General features: G+C 37.9%; 1 protein-coding gene across 11 annotated transcripts in view; it reads left to right on the top strand.

Moving 5' to 3' along the window:
- The window catches only part of ROBO1 (roundabout guidance receptor 1), a 1,292,504-nt gene that overhangs the window by 828,517 nt on the left and 442,680 nt on the right, over positions 1 to 21,307 (top strand). The window lies entirely within an intron of this gene.

The raw sequence follows: 21,307 nt of genomic DNA, 5'->3' as shown, positions 1-21,307 counted from the left end.
CCGTTGGAAGGATGCTGCAGTGGGGTACGTCTGACCTTAAGAGTGTACAATGCATCTACACTTACCAATAGTTTTCTGACACTCCCTAAGAAACTTTTAGTATGGGGGAACAGAGCCACGACTCAACTTTTCTTTCTTTCTTTTTGGTAGATTCTGGTTTCAATCAAGGATCCAATTTCAGGCCTTAAAACACACCACACACACACTCACACTGCACCACACACACACACACACACACGCACTGCACCTCAGGGAATTTTTTATAGTCCTGTACTGAGCTTCAAGTTGCATCAAGGCCTGTAGGTTAGAGTAACTCAGTTTCCGTGATTATGAAACAGTTTTGAAAGGTTAGTTTGAGATTTTTGTGGTCTATGGCTATAGTTTATATTTTGAAGAAGGCTTTTACATAAGGAAATATGTAAAAGAAAAACATACATCAGCCAAATGATAGCGAATAAACCCTTAAAATAGTTTCAGCCCACGAGATATGCTTTCTGACTAAAAGGAACCTTTGCAATGAAACTAAATGAGGAATTCATTAAATTGTTACTCCGTTGAAGAAAACAGAAAACTGAAGTTTTCATATATGTCACGGTGGAAGATGAGTAGATGAAACCAACTCTTTGGGGCCACCTCTTCTTACTTCAGTTTCCCCTTTCTCTACTGTAGTTTCGGTTTTTTTTTTTTTTTTCTTCTTCTTAGTTTGCAGGTCTGAATGATTGAAAAGTTCCCCACCCTCACGACCTGGCGAGGATGCAAATCAGAAACATTCAGATCTGATCTCTCTATTTGTCTGTGTTTGCTGCGTCTCCCCCTAGTAATTTACAGCTTCAGATACCTTTGAGGTTTTTGTTGATTCACCTTCTCAGTTAAAGTTTATTCACGTGTGTAAAGTGAAGTGTCAGTGTGATAAATGACTGGAGAGCCAGATTACTGAAGATAGGAGGATTAATGGTCATTAGTCACTGTTTGAGCTGAGTTTGTATATGTTGGGACATTTTATCATGGCTGTAGATTAAAGATAGGGTCACACTAATAGGGTATCACTGAAAGCTGGTCACTTCAGCGTGCAAATTCTCTGTCTTCACTTGGAGAAATATCTTGGAGTGTGTGTACTGTCCTCTCAGATTTTGTAATTTGATGAGTACCTAGTATCTGAGATTTGTAGTTTAAATAGATATAAATCATTTAGACCTGAAATGATTTCTGGCTTTGTTTTTCTAAGTTAATTTTCCACTGAAGTCACTGATGATTTTCATAAGTCTTAAATTTTCTAATAGGTGTGGTCATCACTTTGTTGGCAGGATCAGAGCTGTGTCCTTGTGAGATGCTCTCTCATATTCAGCCTGAAGCTGTTCGTAGCTCTTCTGCTGACTTTAACTCCTGCTGTGCATTTGAACTTGGGGAGTCCAAGTTATTGGTCTGCTGAGGAGATTTCATGAGAGTGTGCTATTCTAAAGCCATCCTATTGATTTGAGTAAACCTTCACAGAACTCAGATAAGTAAGTCAAGTTGGGCGTGCTCAAGACATCTGGACAGGGAATGAATGAAGTTCTTGAAAGATTGTGTTTCCTATCTTGCCTCAAGCCTAAGATCACAGTCTATCACTTGTTAATGGAGTGTATTTAAGAGAAATGTGGTGAGTTTAAATAAATCAAAGTGTACCGAGGGGCTAAGGTACCTTCAACAAGATTTAACCTGTAAAAGCATCTATTGGTTGTCAGTTCTCTTTTTCTTTTTCTTTTAACCTGGCTGCCAACTTAACAAAGTCCAATAGTTTTCTTCAAACAGATTATACACTTCATGTTGATGTGTTGATGTCATACTTAAAATCAAATATTATATGTTTGCTTTTTGTAGCCTTTTATTACACTAATGCTACAATATATAACTTTTTATTCTAGGAAACCAAGATTTTGAAAAAAATAAGTATTTCTTTAGAAATACTTTTTTATAGTGAGTTTCTTTCGTGTTTGTATACCTCATTTCTTTTCTGTGGAGAGCTAGACTTTTGGTGAGGGGAGCAGATGAAATAGCACTGGAAAAAAAAACAACAACCTGTGTGATCTCTCAGGACCTGATTCTAAACATTGTTTCCTTCTTTATGGACTACTCTCCTCAACTCCATTTGCTACAACCTGCTTTTAAGTGAAAAAAGTGGTTGAATTTCAGTTCAGACTTATGATGAGATCTGAACTTCAAATGAAGTGGAAATTCACTAGTGCTATCTTTCTGCTTTTTGGGGGGTGGGGGAGAGTCTTTTTCTCTTATTGGGAGGGAAATTTTTTAGGAAAGTTTCACTCTGTAATCCACTTATCTGGGTCTATGGTCTCTCTCTAACTGGAAGATTCTTTGGCAATTCTGGTAATTTCTTATTTTAAAATAAACTTGTTAGCTTTTAAATATACTTGCCTGAACACTGTGACATCTTTTAAAGCATACGATTTCTCGATAATGGGCCCTCTAATACATGAGATAATTGCAATGAAAATGTCTCAGAACAGTAAGTTTATCTGAAATTTTCCTTTAGTCTTCACCGTGACAAATGAAATATTCTTGTGTGAATTAGTGATATGAAATGCTAAACTTCAAACCTGTAATCACAGTTATTTGTTTGTTTATTTATTTTACATGGAGTAGGTATAATTTAAAATACTGGGCAAGAGATATAAAATTGGCTGGGAAACTTAGAATAATAGCTTGCCAATGAAGATTGTAAATAGTTGAGTATGTATCATTTTCTATGTTTATAAGAGATGCTAGAGTAATCTCATGTTAATTTCTGGCTTTTGAAAAATGTTTAATTCTGGAAACAAAAATACAGCTGTCTTGAATGCTTGGAAAAATACAAGGAAATCAAAATTTTACTCAAAAATTAGACCTTAGGTAATCTTAAATAAATTAAGAAATTTGGTAATAATAAAGAAAAAAAAAAACCAGTAGAAGCAGAAGTCTAGAGAAGTACAGTAGAAGAACCAGATTCAGAATTAATCTATAATTAAGTTTTAAGCTATAGGAGGAGGAGGAGTGGCAATAGATAGAGCAGCCAAATCTGAGTGCACCCCTCTGACCACCCGTAGGACAAAAAGCAAATCTGAAAAGTGGACTCTTGAAAAATTGATGTCAAGGTATATGCTGTATGTTTAACAACTATATAGAGAGCTAGACTTTTTTAAAAAACTGAATAGTTTGGAAGATGGAATCATTTGGAAACAAAGGAGTAGTCTAAATCTTTAAAGAATTCGTAGAATTTTTTTTAAAGCTGCTAATTTAATAAGACTTTAGAATGTTGATTGCCTCAGTTTATTTAGTGGAGTGAAAAGCTAAGTCTTTACGTTCTGTATCACAGTTTTTGCTTAGAGGAGACCAGTGAAGTGAAAGAAAGAAATAATAATAATAAAAAAAAACTAGATTATGTTCAAATTCTGGGGTACCCTAAGAAACTTTATGATGATGACTATTATTGTTGCTATGAAGATATGACTATCATTTGTTGAACATTCACCATTATCTTGTTTAATGCTTGTAAGAACCCTATGACATAGGTGCTGTTATTAGTAAAATATTTCTTTATCTGTGTTTTATAGTCGTGTTTTATAGTTATAACATTATAGAGATGTTAGGAGATACAGATGAGAGGGGATTTGAACCAAGTTGATTCTAAAACCCTTAACCACTGTGCACTTTCCTAGTTGAAAGAGAGAAATGAAGGATTTAAAAGAAGAAAGATTATAGTTCAATCGTTTAATTTTAAAGCACGTCCACCAAATCCACCCAAACAAGACTGTGGTTTGAACACTTGAGAATTTGGAAGGGAGGCTTTTCTTATCCTGCCATTAAGTAAAGGATATTCAGATTTTTAGATCACTAGGTAAGACAGTGATTCTTTACCTTCAGTCAGCTCGCATCCAGCCTTTATCATGTCTGCATTTTCTGGCATGCTTAAAAATAGAGACTGAACAGAAGTCAAAACAATGACTTTTGGTGATGTGGAAACACACAATTGCAAGTTGTATTTTGAAAAACGAATGCCATCCTCATTCATGCACACTTGAGGAAAGATTTTGTTCTGGGTCCCAAGGCAAATAATTGGTGCTTATCAGGGAAGAGCCTGTGGAGAAGCAATCATTTCCCCTGGGGTTGCTTTTTCCTCTCTGGGTTGGGCATGGGCTTGTGGTCATTTAGTAGCAGATGAACCTTCTGCTTGACTGCTGTTCACAGATGACTCACTTCATGGTTACTGATCATGGAAGGGTGTTGTGTGTTAATACCTGGTTGATCAGCTGGTTGGAAACTGCTTATGCATAGCCAATAAAGTTGCCATCCTGTGGAGATCAAAGGCCACCTCCTTCCTTTACAATTCTGGATTACGATGGTTTCCTTTCTCCCTTCTCCCTCTTACCTTCAGCCCTTTCCTTCAATCTTGCTGTTGAAGGAAAGGAGGAAAAAAGATTATCTGTAGTGTACAGGGAGATAGCTTTGATCCCCACTCCATTGCCTCTCTCTTTCTCTCTCTCTCTCTTTTTTTTTTTTCCTCTTTCTCTTTTTAGCCTTCCAAAAGGCTATTTCTTTTTTTTTTTTTTTTTTTTTTTGAGAGTTGTATTTTACTTGGTGGGAATTTTTTTTTTAATTTTATTTTATTTAACTTTACAATATTGTATTGGTTTTGCCATATATTACCTGTGGCAGATTCATTTTGATATATGGCAAAACCAAAAGGCTATTTCTAATGCTAGAAGGTGTCATGTTGCTTGCTTCATAGGGGAGCTCAATCTCTTTTTGCTTAAACCAAAACAGACTGCTACGAATTCCCTTACTTCTGTGATTTTACTTGGCTTCCAAACATCTTACAGCAATGTTGTTCCACATATAAAACAATATTTTGAACAGCATGACTGTGCATATCTTTCTGATTTAGTTCAGCGAGAGAAGAACCTTACCTCTTTGGTGTTCACAGCTGTCCATGGCTTAGAGCCAGAAAAGAATATCTGTTTATTTTCTTTAATTAACATTTTATTAAAGGAGGAGAGTGTATAGAAGGTAAACAATGGTAGACAAGGTTCTTGGATTGTGAGTTTCATGCTGAATAGTCTGTAGGCCTAATGCCTGTCACCTAGTTTGACAGATAAATGAACCATTAAAAAGCACCACCAATGGATACAAACAAATGTCAGGAGAGCAGTGTGGTTCTGCCTTAAGTGGGAATATGTATTTTTTATATCCAGTGAGTGATTTATATGCAGCATATAGGGAGTAGTAACAATACAGTATATTTCTGGGACCTTTTTTTTTTTTTTAATGATCATGTTAGTCTCCCATATTACAAAACATATTTTTAAAGCAATTCTGGCAAATAGTAGCTCATGGTTACACTTTCTCAAAATGCCCTTGATTGGATTTCAGAAAGTGTCAAGTTGGAGGTATGGGTCACCTGTGCCGGTTTCAGCTCATCTGTACATGCCCTGAAAACCAGGGACAGCTTATCCACAGTCAGCCATGAAAGGAGCGCGGAGTCTGGAACTTTGTCTCAGCTATTTGCAAGAGATGTTGGTGGAAGAAAGTCAGGAGACCCGTCTTCCGTGGGCCTTGGTTCTTGGTAAAAACGCAAAGAAGAATCTTGAGTTCTCACCTGCTGCAAGAGAGTTTATTGAAGATTAAGAGAGAACAGAGAAAACACCTCAAGAGAGAGGTAGGCCAAGGCCTAGGAAGGCAGCGGCCCAGAGCGCTGAGGTGCAGAGTTTTTAATCCAGCTGGTCATTGATTGACAGTCTTAATTGACAGCTGCAGGTTTTATAACCAGAGGCTGTGATGTGCATGTTCTTCCTATAATTCAGCCTATTATAATTAGATATATGTATTCATAGAATATTTATGAACATTTAAGGAGCCCAATGAAACAAAGGTTACCTAAGGACATGATGATAGCTAGTGTGAGGTGTGCGTGAGTACCAGAATGGGGCACAAATCCTTCCAGTCGGCCAGTGGGGGATTTTTTCTGGTCCCCTGACCGTTTTAGAGTACTGATGCTGTGTTTGGGGCAGCATTGGTTAATAGTTGTTGGATATGGCAGCTGACTTGGATGCTTCTAGTGGCTCATGGCTAACTTGCTGTCTGACAGAGGTTCTGCTAAAAAATATAAGAGACCAAGTTTGTATCCCTGAAACACTCTGTGGATTCTTCTTTTTTATTTTATTATTTTTGACTATGCCATACAGCTTGTGGAAACCTGATTCCCTGACTGGGGATTGAACCTGGGCCCTCAGCAGTGAAAACAGAGAGTCCTAACCATGGGACCGCCAGGGAATTCCCTATAGATTCTTCTTTTACTGTGAGGAAAATTATTTTAGAAGTAATAAAATTGTTACATATGACCTTTTAGTAGTTTAAAAATCCTTTAAGGAATATGTTATCTCTCTCTTGATTTAGCTTAAAATTTCAAGGAAAATAATAAGAGATATGCTTCTATGACCATCAGGTTCTTTGAGGTGTGTTATGTATGGTCATAACTTATGCACCATTATGGAAAAACAATGTCAACTTGGTTGCTCATTCCTGGTTGTTAGCAGAAGAGGAGACAGAGGCTAGGTTTTATTTTTTCTCCACCCATGTGACCGAGGCCCTTTTTTGTCATTAGCAATCCCTGGTAGAATTTGAAAAGAAAATGGGGCCAATGAGTGAGTGAATCAGGCTACACTTGGCTGTTTCAAGATTATTTGGCATCAGATGGTGCTAATGAGGTACTTTCTCAAAATTTAAATCTCCAAACTTCAGTAACATGCATTCTCTGTTTTCTGTGTTAGCGTGTGATTGTTTTCTTCCACTAAAGATATACTAGGTTTTAGTTAGGTTAAAAGTGTCTGCCTTCAATTCCTTTCTTATATAAAGGAAATATAAAATGTACACTTTTTAGTCTTACTGATCTAAAGCTGAGTTTGTTTACTCAGGCTTGACTTAAAAGGCAGTCTTCTATTACTCGGAAACTTCACTAAAATGGTGTTTGTTCATATATCAAAGTGTTAAAATGCATTTGTAAGTGTTAACTGCACACCTCTGGGTAACTTTAAACTACTTCAGTTGCCTGGATTGGGAAGTAATTTCAGTATTTCCAGACCATTCAATTAGCAAGTTGTCTGACTAAAGTAAACTGGCTTGTACCGCTTGTGAGAGATAGACTCATCTGTTTTCTCCCTCATATTTGAAAAGAAGTGAACATTTCCTTAGCAATCTGGTGTTAAGTTTGGAATTGGGATTTGCTTAAATTAATGAACTTAGTATATTGCCAAAACCTAAAGATGTAGAAAGAAAATGGGAGATGGGCAGAAGTTTAGATACTGCACAGAGAGGAGGGGCATTTCTCTGACAAGATTGTTGCTTTTCATCAGCTAATAATTTGGAATTAGTAGATGCATCATGAAGGCAACTTTTATTTAGATTAAGTGTGTCCCGAGAGGAGCACTGCAGTATTTGGTCTATTTCTCTTGCTAAGCATCATTCCATCCCAGGAACTCATTCTTTCTTAGGACCCCACATTCAAAATTACCCTTTCAGCATTTTGTATTTGATATATTGAACAAAGTCCTTTAATAACCACACATAGTTATTAAATATATTATATATGTATAGATATATACATATATAGACTGATAATGAAAAATAATTAAATGATGAGATATGGATACAAATATGTATACTGAATCTGAAGGCTAGGAATCAATATCTCGAATAATAATTATTATAAAGTCTAAACATATAAAGTTACGGGCTGTCACGGTGCTCACACATCATACTTGATTCTACATTAAGAATGAAGGCATGGCTGTCATCCCTGCCTATCAGTATGGAAAAATGAGGCTCAGTAAAGTTTACTTCCTTGACTGGTTGCTCACCTAGGGTGGTGGAGTCAGAATTTGAAACCAGTCTGATCCCAAAATTTGGGGTCTTCACCATTATACACACAACACTGTTCCCTTCTGGGAAAATGATTGTAGATGAAACAGTATAAAAATGTGTATATATAACAAGGCCAAGATGCTTGTTTTGTGAAGGAACTTCCTTGTGCTGCCAGGCTGTTTTAGTTCCCTTTTAGATGATGGATTTTTCTGGTATATTTCATTGTCTGTTCCCCTCTTCTGCTTGTCACACGATAAGTAACAAAAAAAGAGTGTAACCCTGATAATACACATGATTAGATCACAGAAATATAAGTCCACCCCCATAACATGATCTGATGGAATTCAGTGTGTTCAGTTTGTGGAGTAAGTTTTAGATATTAATAGTAAAAACCAAGCAGGGTTTCCCTGGTGGCTCAGTAGTAAAGAATTGCTTGCAATGCAGGAGCCTTGGTTCCCTCTTGGGTCCAGAAGATCCCCTGGAGAAGGAAATGACAACCCACTTCAGTATTCTTGCTTGCAAATCCCATGGACAAGGGAGTCTGATGGGCTCAAATTCATGGGATCACAAGAGTGTTTTTTTGAGTTTAAAAATAGTGTAATCAGGAATATGATATATAAAATATATTAGGCAACAGCTTGGTTAGAATCTGTGATTCAGTTCATTTCAGGCACTCAGTCGTGTCCAACTCTGGAACCCCATGAACCACAGCACGCCAGGCCTCCCTGTCCATCACCAGCTCCCAGAGTTCACCCAAACTCATGTCCATTGAGTCGGTGATGCCATCCAACCATCTCATCCTCTGTAATACCCTTCTCCTCCTGCCCTCAATCTTTCCCAACATCAGGGTCTTTTCAAATGAGTCAGCTCTTCACATCAGATGGCCAAAGTATTGGAGTTTCAGCTTGAACATCAGTCCTTCCAATGAACACCCAGGACTGATCTCCTTTAGGATGGACTGGTTGGATCTCCTTGCAGTCCAAGGGACTCTCAAGAGTCTTTTCCAACACCACAGTTCAAAAGCATCAATTCTTCTGCACTCAGCTTTTTTTATAGTCCAACTCTCACATCCATACATGACTACTGGAAAAACCATAGCCTTGACTAGATGGACCTTTGTTGACAAAATAATGTCTCTGCTTTTTAATATGCTGTCTAGGTTGGTCATAACTTTCCTTCCAAGGAGTAAGTGTCTTTTAATTTCATGGCTGCAATCACCATCTGCAGTGAATTTGGAGCCCCCCAAAATAAAGTCAGCACTATTTCTACTGTTTCCCCATCTATTACTCATTAAGTGATGGGACTGGATGCCATGATCTTAGTTTTCTAAATGTTGAGCTTTAAGCCAACTTTTTCACTCTCCTATTTCACTTTCATCAAGAAGCTCTTTAGTTCCTCTTCACTTTCTGCCGTAAGGGTGCTGTCATCTGCATATCTGAGGTTATCGATATTTTTCTCAGCAATTTTGGTTCCAACTTGTGCTTCCTCCTGCCCAGCGTGTCTCATGATGTACTCTGCATATAAGTTAAATAAGCAGGGTGACCATATACAGCCTTGACATACTCCTTTTCCTATTTGGAACCAGTCTGTTGTTCCATGTCCAGTTCTAACTGTTGCTTCCTGACCTGCATACAGGTTTCTCAAGAGGCAGGTCAGGTGGTCTGGTATTCCCATGTCTTTCAGAATTTTCCACGGTTTATTGTGATCCACACATTCAAAGAATTTGGCATAGTCAATAAAGCAGAAATAGATGTTTTTCTGAAACTCTCTTGCTTTTTCGATGATCCATTTGATGTTGGCAATTTGATCTCTGGTTCCTCCGCCTTTTCTAAAACCATCTTGAACATCTGGAAGTTCACGGTTCATGTATTGCTGAAGTCTGGCTTGGAGAATTTTAAGCATTACTTTACTAGCGTGTGAGATGAGTGCAATTGTGTGGTAGTTTGAGCATTCTTTGGCATTGCCTCTCTTTGGTATTGGAATGAAAACTGATCTTTTCCAGTCCTGTGGCCACTGCTGAGTTTTCCAAATTTGCTGGCATACTGAGTTCAGAACTTTCACAGCATCATCTTTTATGATATGAAATAGCTTATCTGGAATTCCATCACCTCCACTAGCTTTGTTTGTAGTGATGCTTCCTAAGGCTCTCTTAACTTCACATTCCAGGATGTCTGGCTCTAGGTCAGTGATCACATCATCGTGTTTATCTGGGTCATGAAGATCTTTTTTGTACAGTTCCTCTGTGTATTCTTGCCACCTCTTCTTAATATCTTCTGCTTCTGTAAGGTCCATACCATTTCTGTCCTTTATCCAGCCCGTCTTTGCATGAAATGTTCCCTTGGTATCTCTAATTTTCTTGAAGAGATCTCTAGTCTTTCCCATTGTGTTGTTTTCCTCTATTTCTTTGCATTGATCGCTGAAGAAGGCTTTCTTATCTCTTCTTGCTATTCTTTGGAACTCTGCATTCAGATGCGTCTATCTTTCCTTTTCTCCTTTGCTTTTTGCTTCTCTTCTTTTCACAGCTATTTGTAAGGCCTCCTCGACAGCCATTTTGCTTTTTTGCATTTCTTTTTCTTGGGGATGGTCTTGATCCCTGTCTCCTGTACAGTGTCACGAACCTCATTCCATAGTTCATCAGGCACTCTATCTATCGGATCTAGTCCCTTAAATCTATTTCTCACTTCCACTGTATAGTCATAAGGGATTTGATTTAGGTCATACCTGAATGATCTAGTGGGTTTCCCCACTTTCTTCAATTTAAGTCTGAATTTGGCAATAAGGAGTTCAGGATCTTAGCCACAGTCAGCTCCCGGTCTTGTTTTTGCTGCTAGAGCTTCTCCATCTTTGGCTGCAAAGAATATAATCAGTCTGATTTCAGTGTTGACCATCTGGTGATGTCCATGTGTAGAGTCTTCTCTTGTGTTGTTGGAAGAAGGTGTTTGCTATGACCAGTGCTTTCTCTTGGCAAAACTCTATTAGCCTTTGCCCTGCTTCATTCCGTATTCCAAGGCCAAATTTGCCTGTTACTCCAGCTGTTTCTTGACTTCCTACTTTTGTATTCCAGTCCCCATAATGAAACGGACATCTTTTTTTGGGGGGTGGGGGGTGTTACTATGCCTTCATGGGAAATAGATGGGGAAACAGTGCAAACAGTGTCAGACTTTATTTTTTGGGGCTCCAAAATCACTGCAGATGGTGATTGCAGCCATGAAATTAAAAGACGCTTACTCCTTGGAAGGAAAGTTATGATCAACCTAGACAGCATATTTCAAAGCAGAGTTATTACTTTGCCAACAAAGGTCCGTCTTGTCAAGGCTATGGTTTTTCCAGTGGTCATGAATGGATGCGAGAGTTGGACTGTGAAGAAAGCTGAGTACCGAAGAATTAATGCTTCTGAACTGTGGTGTTGGAAAAGACTCTTGAGAGTCCCTTGGACTGCAAGGAGATCCAACCAGTCCATCCTAAAGGAGATCAGTCCTGGGTGTTAATTGGAAGGACTGATGCTGAAGCTGAAACTCCAATACTTAGGCCACCTCATGTGAAGAGTTGACTCATTGGAAAAGACCCTGATGCTGGGAGGGATTGGGGGCAGGAGGAGAAGGGGACAACAGAGGATGAGATGGCTGGATGGCATCACCGACTCAATGGACATGAGTTTGAGTGAACTCTGGGAGTTGGTGATGGACAGGGAGGCCTGGCGTGCTGTGATTCATGGGGTCGCAAAGAGTTGGATACGACTGAGCGATTGAACTGAACTTATCCCTTTAAAGTTGTAGCCTCAGATGGCAAGTTTTTTAGAAAACAAACAGTGTGGTGTTGGGAAACATGATCCCTGTGCTGTAATCAACACTCAGAAGTAATACAGTTGTCTTCTTTAAAAAAAAGTTACACTTTTGCTCTTCTTACTCTTTTACATAGATAAGTCTCATTAAAGGTTGTTCTGTAATTTCTGAGATGTTTTCTCTACTGAACTCAGTAGTCTTCCAAAGTTATTTCCAAATGTGTAGGTGGAATGGTACATTTCTGTTCTCATCTCTATGTCCGTAGGTTTATTACTTTTGTCGTTGGTGTCAGTTGCTAAGTCGTGTCTTTTTGCAGCCAGGGCTATGTCCATGGGAGTCTCCAGGCAGCAATACTGGAATACATAGGTTTATATGAAAATGAACATTTTCCCCAGTTTGTACCCTTTACCAATAATCAAAATGGTATCATATCTAAAACTCTCTGTTATATGAGACCTGGGGTCACAACCTTAAACTTTTTAGTCTGTCAAAATCTACTTGATAATAAATGTATTTCTATGCATTTATTGCTTTGCAGCCTACCATTCATTTGCATTTGATAATGCTATGTTAATTATTAATGTAGCTTAATAACATTATTTATTCCTCAGTAAATGATTTTCAATCTTGATTTTCTTGATTAGATAAATCAAGATTATTAATCTTGATAATAATGAAAAATTATTGTTAACCAACTGTCTTCTTTGTTGCTATTAGAGACTTTAAAGCATGTTTCAGACATACTTGATAATGTATAGGAGCTTTTAACACAGCATTCAGGTTGTGTACATATAGACAGGAAAATGAATGTTGAATCACAGGAGTGAATTGTTGGCAGTCTATGAATGAAAGATGTTTTCATATGATGGGAGAAGGGAAAATTACATTTGGGAACTGATGAGGGGATTTACTTAGTCAGCAAACTCGCCCTGAAATAAGTAGCTTGCCAAAAAGTGTTGAAAGAAAGAATAGAATGTCTTGTTGAGCAAAGTGAAGTATTAGAAAGGTGCCTCCAGGAGTGGTGATATGAAAAAATGACATAACTGTTTGAAGAGATGGATTTTACAGTTAATTGTTATAGAATTTCATTTATGACTCTATAATATTTTAGAGAATATTAATAATTGCATTCATTCTTTCGTTCATTTAATCGTCCTAGCAGGTAACAAATTATTTTAAAAAATCTCAATCCTTGCACTTAAGGAAAATATACTAAATGGTTGATTGCCCAATAGGTAATTTAATACAGGAGTGCCTTGTGAGCCTATGGTTGGACCGTAAAGAGCTTCTGCCAAGTGGAGAAGAGGTGATAAAAAAATAAATTAAATTTGATAAGCAGAATTCTTATAACTGAGATAGTTACTTTTTGGTATATTCTCTGAGGGTATGTATGCATAGCAGTATACAGATAAATACATCTAAATATAATGATATATGTTTTATTTTTCTTAACCTATCAGAGAATCATTTGGACACTATTTTAGAACAGCTTTATTTCTATGCTTCTACTCTCTCTGCAGTATCCTAACAACTATTCTTTATCCCACCCTCATTACTTTCTGTGACAGGAATCATCTCCTCATATCATAGAAGATTCCATTTATAATTTTTGTGTAAATTTCCTCATTAATTAAGTTAAAATTCAACTCTATTTCCTATTCTACTGGACTCTGTTTTATCCTCCAAACTACCCATGGTAAATTCAGTCCAGTTTCTAAATGAAACTGTTTCCATTTTGAAGACAGTTAAGCTCTTTTTAAATTTTCTGTTCTCTGTAGACAAGATACCCATTTTCTTCCAATTTTGTTTTTTCCATAAAGAGTCATTTCACTTGGTTATGTTATTTTGATGTTATTGTTTTTAATATATATTTTGTCAGTGTCCTAAAGTGTAACATGGATGTTGAGGATCTTGTTTTATTTTTTAGTAAAAATGTAGATAACTTCTTCCTAGTGTTCAAATAAAGATTTCATTTAAAATTTCTGTCAGTAATTAGCAATATAATGCTTTTCTGGATCAGGAGATTTAAAATTTATTAATAAGCTAGATACTTATCTCCCCACCTTCATTTACCACTGAACCGTCTTCAGACTGCTCTTCCTGGTCTGAAGTCATGATTGTTGGCAGGGAAGATAAGAAAACATTCAATTTGTGAGATTCTGTTTTTCTTTTCTGATAATATTTTATAATGGTTGAAAACAGATGCCAGTACAGGGCCTATGATAGCAAGGCCCTGTATCAGGTCTAAGGGATGGCTGACTGGATGTTGCCATGGAGATGTGTGGACTTATGGTACATACACTCTCAGAGTTTTCAAGAAGAGGCAAAAGTCTATGTTTTAAAGTAAAATCTCCCAGCTGACAAATGGGGATACTTAAGTCCAAATAATAATAATAACAACAATAATATGTCATCACAGCAACTGTGACCAACAGATCATCATTTTGTATTTATAATTTTACATCATCCATCTCATATAGAACTGACTTACTTGTTGGTGTTTGAAAGAAAGTGAAGTCGCGCAGTTGTGTCCGACTCTTTGTGACCCTGTGGACTGTAGCCTACCAGGCTCCTCCGTCCATGAGATTCTCCAGGCAAGAATACTGGAGTGGGTTGTCATTTCCTTCTCCAGGGAATCTTCCCGACCCAGGGATTGAACCCGGGTCTTCCGCATGGGAGGCAGACACTTTAACCTCTGAGACACCAGGGAAGCCTGTTGGTGTTTATTCCTACTCTAAAAACATCAGTATCCCCTCACTGTCTGTTCTCTTCAGCATTTTAGAAGCTTTTACTTTTCTGGTGTTTGGTCATCCTCACTGTATTGTTACTAGCTAAATAGTTAGATAATGGCTTATTTATTTAACCAAAAGCTTCTGCCTTTATTGGGAGTTATTTACATTTTACAAACTGTTGAAGTTTGTAAAGTGAAGACAAAGTGATCAGTTTGACTGTTTATGTTTATTCTTTTGTCCTAAAGCTAACAAACAAAGAAAACAAAACCACAAGTCCTTTGATGAGCTAAGAGCCTCTGATGAACTTGAATAAATAAATATATTCTTGAATAAGAGGGGAAATTGTCAACAGAGACCATCTAAATGTTTACTGACTGCCATTAAGAGACACACCACTGTGTTGCATATAAATTACAGGTTGAGAACAACCATTGAGGAAATCTGAAGAAATAGAAGTAAAACTGGGGCTAAGGCTGAACTGCAAAGAAGCCTTTACCTTCTGCATATATTTGTTGTAGGATCGTTTCTAAAACCTAGTTTCCCATATTTGTTTTATTATTGGTTTTATAGACCATTAGCTCTTTGACAGAAGTATTATCAGGAGAGACGCTTAATCTAAAGGGTCAGTAATCATTGCCAATTGAATATTAATGAGAAATGAAAATAAAGCATCTCAGAAATAATTTTCAGTGAAAATGTTATTTAATTTACAAGATATTGATTTATGCACAGCTTTTAAGAGCATATCTAGCATTTCTGTGAGGAAACTTTGTGCATAATTCATATGTATTTCTAAAATGGTGTTTGGAGGATTTCTTTAGGTGACATAGAAATGAGATAATTTGCTCAGGTGTTCAAGCTATACTGCAAAGCTAAGTACATATGGAGAAACTTTTGTTAACTTAAAAAAAAAAAAAAAAAACCACCAAAACCCAACTGGTCATTTCTTACCAAATCTAAGTAAAATATTCCACTCTGGAAAAATTTCTTGTCTTCATTATGTTTCACTGTAAAGTAGGCAGAATTTCTTTTTTGTCTTCCAACGACTCATCCTGCTGGGAAAATATGGCAGAGTCCCATCGGGGGTCATTAAGAGCATTACTCATGTTAGACATCTATCATGGGCAGCCCTCCTCATGCTAAATTCTAGAGCCATGGCTTGCGAATAATATGAGATGCTCACAGGCACGAGGCAGGGAATAATGTTGGAGTGGAAGAAGGTCAAGCCACGGGCAGGGGAAGAGGTCAGAAGCAGTAATGTGCCCTGAGCAATGAGAGCTGATTCATCTGAAGCTGGAAACTGTCACCAGCATTTCATTGTCCACAGGAGGCATGTTTAAAGATGAGCATCATTTGATGCTCTGAGAAAATAGCTTGCTAATAATAATGGATTCTTCACCACCTCCATGTGTATTTGGAAATTTTTTCTCTAGTTGAGAACTGCAGCCTTTAAGAAAATGAAGTGAAAACCTATTGGCTAATTTGCCTAAGTCTTGTTGATTTCTATTGTCCGTTTCTTGTCCCTATTCTTTCCATATAAACACTCTTCCTTTTCTGTGAATCACAGAAATGTTATGTGCAATTTATTTTCTTTTTCTTTTTTTTTGCAATTTATTTTCTTGTGAGAGAATACCTTGTCTTTGGATGTATTGGCCTTATTGATTTGATTGTATTGATTGCACACCTGCCTGATTAGGGTTCCTTGCCTATGAACCAAATTTCAGCCTCTTATTCCTCTGACTCTTCTAATGCTGTTTCTCGGGTTGGGACTGCTCTATCTAAATCTGTTTCTTTACCTCCTTTACCTCCCTTTCCCCCCATCCCAACTACTGTTTGGCCTAATGAATAAATTAGGTGTCTGTTTCTCCAGAAGCAACCCTTTTCACCCCTTCTACCCATCCAGTGTAGATTGGATGTACTCCTTTTGTGTTTCCCTGGGGTCTTTCCCCACAGTTCAGTGATAAAGAATCTGCCTGCAATGCAGGAGACCAGGGTTCAGTTCTTGGGTTGGGAAGATCCCCTGGCGAAGGGATTGGCAACCCACTCCAGTATTCTTCCCTGGAGAATTCTATGGGACAGAGGAGTCTGGCGGGCTACAGTCCATGGGGTCACAAAGAGTCAGACAGGACTGAAGCTACTTAGCATGCATGCATGCATTATGTGTTTCCCTAGCAGTCTGCAGAACCGTGACCTTACCCAGCATCATGTGTTTCATTTACTTATCTAGGTCTTCTTTCAAACTATGAGGGTCTATAGCTACTAAGTGTTACAACTAACACATTCAGTGAATTAATTGATTCAGTACAAAAATTTATTTGCTTCGACAGGGGTTATAAAAGGAATTAATACTCCCTCTTGTTTTTAGATAAAATTTCAGTCTTTTAGAAACAGACATGTGAGTAATTGGAAAGAGGAAAAACCTAAATTGCCAAATTAGTAAGTAATTTATAAATGGGAGTTCTTGGTAGTTTCTATTTACCGGATCCTACTAAATGGATTGGACAGAATTTTGTATTCTGCCTTTATGTGGAGTTTGTAGGTTTTGCTATGATTTTTCTAGAGACTGTTCTTAAGTGAGGGAAGCAAACATGACTTGGGTTTAGACTTGATTGACCCTGACTTTGAATCTGTCACTAAGTAGCTTTTCACCATGCCCTGAGTGAATTAGTTTCTTCACCTGTAAAGTGCTGGAATTGAAACTGATATTTAGGTCACTTCCAGGATTTAAATTCTGTAGTTTTTAACCTCAGAACAGCATAGTGAGCTAGATTTTTTACCTCTGAGTTTTTCATCAGTGTATCTTTCAGTGGAGTGTAGTGATTGTAAGGGAGTGAGCTTCAGAGTTACAATGGTACAGAGGTTTGAAATCTGGTCTGATTGCTGCCCAGTCAAGTCACCATAATAGCTCATCTCACTTTTCTGTTTTCTTTATCTGTAAAATGGGAATAATAGGGTTGCTGTGAAGGTTAAGTAAGTAAGTGTTTAAAACAGTGCTTGACATGTTCTCAAGTCTATTTAAGTATGAATAGTGTTGTTTTTATTATTATTTTGCTGATTGTCCTCTTTATCAAGATTTTTTTTTAAAGGGAACTGGTTTATGATTGTTGCTTGGTATAGACACTGATTTACAAACCTGAAACATAAAAATTATCTCTACAGAGATATCCCTCCAAACCTTAAGACCTCTTACCAGGAATTTAAAAGAACAGCAAACAAATACAAGTAGAAGAAGGGTAGATATTCTTAAGAGAAAAAACCCAGGGTTAATTTGACAGGTTGGAGACAGATTTCTGGGCAGATTGCCATGCCAATGTGATAGCCATTTCTATCTGAATAAAGCAAAATATATTATTGTTTACTCTGTACAAAAATGCCAACGATTAGAGGTTGTATCAAGTTGCTTTCCCCTCCCCAATTTAAAAAAATGTTAATGCCTCTAAGAGGATTAAGAGATTTGCAATTTACTGTGAATTATTTTAATCAGATTAAAGGTCCTCTTTTACTTGGAGTTCAGCTCTTCAGCACTTGGGGAATGGAAGTTTTCCCTTGGAGGGTGGGATGGTGTCAGACACTGGGAAGTGTCAGGGGTGGAAAGCGGTGAGGCCGTTTTGGATTTTTGGGGGCCAGGCTGGGGGAAGTGAAAGGTGAAGTTGGGGGCCAGGAGAGTAGTAGAAAAGTACCAGTAACAAACTTCCCATGTTAAAAATGTTCTTTGAATCCAGCCCCCTTCTGGACTACTTAAGTCGTTCCTTCAAGAAACGAAAAACCAAATTAGAAGCATTGATGCTGTGGTACAAAGACCTGATTTTCAGATGAGTCATTGTCATAAATTTGGGAAATTGTGTCATTTTTAGAGTAATTAGGTGGGTAAGATTTCAACCTCTTGAGTAGTTCATTCAGTTCATAAATAATGACATCACACGTGTGTCTGGCTGGCTGTGCTCTCATCTTGGCTCTGTCACTAGCTGTGTTAGAAAATACCCAGGATTTGTTTTAATCAGGTATGGCAAGACACGCAGACACAGAAGTGATGGTCGTGAGGTTTGTATTTAGAAATCCAAGAAACAGGAGGCACAGGCTTCCATGCAGGGACTTTGCTACCTGGAGAAGCACCGGGGTTGGTTGAGAGGCTGAAGGAAAAAGGAGAGAACTTGGGCAAAAGGCTTTCTTGTGGTTTTCCTGGGAAAGAGCTAGGAAGGCACAGTATGAAAGCTGAGAAGATTGGGGATTGACTAGTTTCAATGACTTCATCAGGCTGTCAGCCACAGGGTAGGTCTCTAGTTGGGAACGTGGCCTTGGGTGATTAGAGCAGAAGGGCCAGCTGGAATAGGTGGTTCAGCGTGTGGACTCTGGGTTGGTTGCTTTGTATTTGAAGAGTATGCCCTTCCGTGAGGGTTCGCTATCTCTAGAAAGTGAGTAGCAGTCATCTTTCCCAGTCAGCAAGGCCCCAGATGCCAGAGCTTCAAAACGAAAAATAAGAAAATAGAGATAATATACTAGTGAACTATGTACACTTGGTTATATTACTCAAGTTTTCTGAGCCTGAGAGTCCTCATCTGATAGTATCTTGAAGAATTTTGAGATTAAATGGAAACAGGCATTATTTTCCTCGTAAGAAATACTTAATAAGTAATAGAAGTTCAAAGTCCAAAATAGGTAATATATAAATGAACCATTGCTAAGTTTCTGAGACCTAGTGTGTGTGTGCGCGTTTGCTTAATAAAATAAAATAGCGTGTCTGTTGATGAGACAAGTTGTAAATTATGGTACTTATTCAATAAAGACATCATCTCAGGCTCACAATAGATCGAATTTATGTATAGAACTTTTACCTCCAAACCTTAGCACACATAAATCTTATAAATATTAGCTCATTGTATCTCTCCATATAAATGTATTTTCTGGGAAAGCAGCAAAATATTAGAATAGTGGTATTTAATGCTAATTAAGTATGAGTTAATAGTACTAACATCAGAAGAACTTTGAAGAGAATGGGGAGAGTTGTGGGGAAAGTTGTGGGGAGGTTTCAAGGTCAAAGGAGCCATCTGCCTATTTTGTCGTGTTGCTCTTGGTTGCAGCATGGCACATTCCCCTTTATATTGCTGTATTTCGTCCTGGTCCAGTATTCCCAATATGCTTGTCACAGCTGCTTACTTGACATGTGCTCACAGTCACTTTCTCAGGAAGCTGCTTTTCCTTCTTTACTCACAGACCCTCTTAAAGGCATTGTACTCTCTTATTTAAAGCACTGTATTAGCATCAGTATTAATTCATTTCCATAGATATTTAAATTCTGCTTTTTTACAATAGTCTCACATCTCTGTGCAGAGAAGGCAATGGCACCCCACTCCAGTACTCTTGCCTGGAAAATCCCATGGATGGAGGAGCCTGGTGGGCTGCAGTCCATGAGGTCGATAAGAGTCGGACACAACTGAGTGACTTCACTTTCACTTTTCACTTTCATGCATTGGAGAAGGAAATGGCAACCCACACCAGTGTTCTTGCCTGGAGAATCCCAGGGACAGAGGAGCCTGGTGAGCTGCCATCTCTGGGATCGCTCAGAGTTGGACACGACTGAAGTGACTTAGCAGCAGCAGCAGCAGCACATCTCTGTGAGGGATGATCCATGACTGTATTACAGAATTAAGGACCCCAAGTAGTTGCTATTGCAGAAGGAAATGGCAACCCACTCCAGTATTCTTGTCTGGAGAATCCCATGGACAGAAGAGTCTGGTGGGCTACAGTCCACAGGGTCACAAAGAGTCAGACATGACTGAAGCGACTTAGCACAGTAGTTGCTCTGGGCTTCCCTGATGGCTCAGTGGTAAAGAATCCATCTGCCAGTACAGGAGATGAGGGTTCGATCCCTGGGTTGGGAAGATCCCCTGGAGAAGGAAATGGCAACCCTCTTCATTACCCTTGCCTGGAGAATCCCATGGACAGAGGAGCTGCAGTCCATGGGGTCATAAAAGAGTTGGCCATGACTTAGTGACTAAGCAAACAACAACAACAATGAATAGTTGCTGCACAGTTAGTGCATAGTAGGTAGTCAGTAAACATTTGTCTGATGGACAGAGACTGAACTGACATTTTATCATTCTTAAAAAAAAAACGTGTATCTAATGAAAAAATAATAAATCCTCCCATAAATGAAAGATAAATAAGGCTATGTTATGTGATATTTCAGCTGTCCTTTATGTTAATTATTTTTTCCATAAATGGAATAGTAGAGAACTCACAATATTTGGGTTTACCTTCAGTAGTGCTAAGAAGAAAGATTTAAATGTTTGTTTCTTTTAAGAATCTATAGTGATGAGCTCTATATTTGAGGTTGTCGAGAAACATCTAGAGAATTCAAGAACCTCAAGTTATTAAAAAAGGAAAATTTAAAAACCGATGCATTGCTGAAACTCATTCATAAATAGGTGGACATAAAAGATACAGTGCAATTTTTTCTTATTCTTGAGTACTTGCCATTTAATATAATGATTCCTGGAGAAGGTGAGAGACTTCTAAGCACTGGTAATCTGAAGATGGATTTAGTTATGGTCCCTACACATGAAGTTCACACTGTTTGATAATTGAGGGAGCTATATGATAAACTAGAATGTGGTGAAAAAAATACATATGTTGTACTAGAAATGCAAGAAGGGAAAATATACTCCCAAGTAGATTAGGAGTACAGAATAATTGAAGTAAGTATTGAATATCCTTTTTTCTGCTTGTTTGCGCCTCCTGCTAAGCAGAAGAAACATGTATGTGTTAGCAAAAACAAGATAAGTTGTGTTGAATGCTGGGGAAACTGGAATTAGTTTGGAATTAATTACAGATCAAGTGCTGGTAAGGACAAACTTGTGGTCAGAATATGAAGATTCTCTTATTCCATGCTAAGTAGACTGAATT

Source organism: Bos indicus x Bos taurus, chromosome 1 (genome assembly GCF_003369695.1).
Source record: "Bos indicus x Bos taurus breed Angus x Brahman F1 hybrid chromosome 1, Bos_hybrid_MaternalHap_v2.0, whole genome shotgun sequence".
Lineage (NCBI taxonomy): Eukaryota > Metazoa > Chordata > Mammalia > Artiodactyla > Bovidae > Bos > Bos indicus x Bos taurus.
This window is presented reverse-complemented; position numbering and strand designations above follow the sequence as displayed.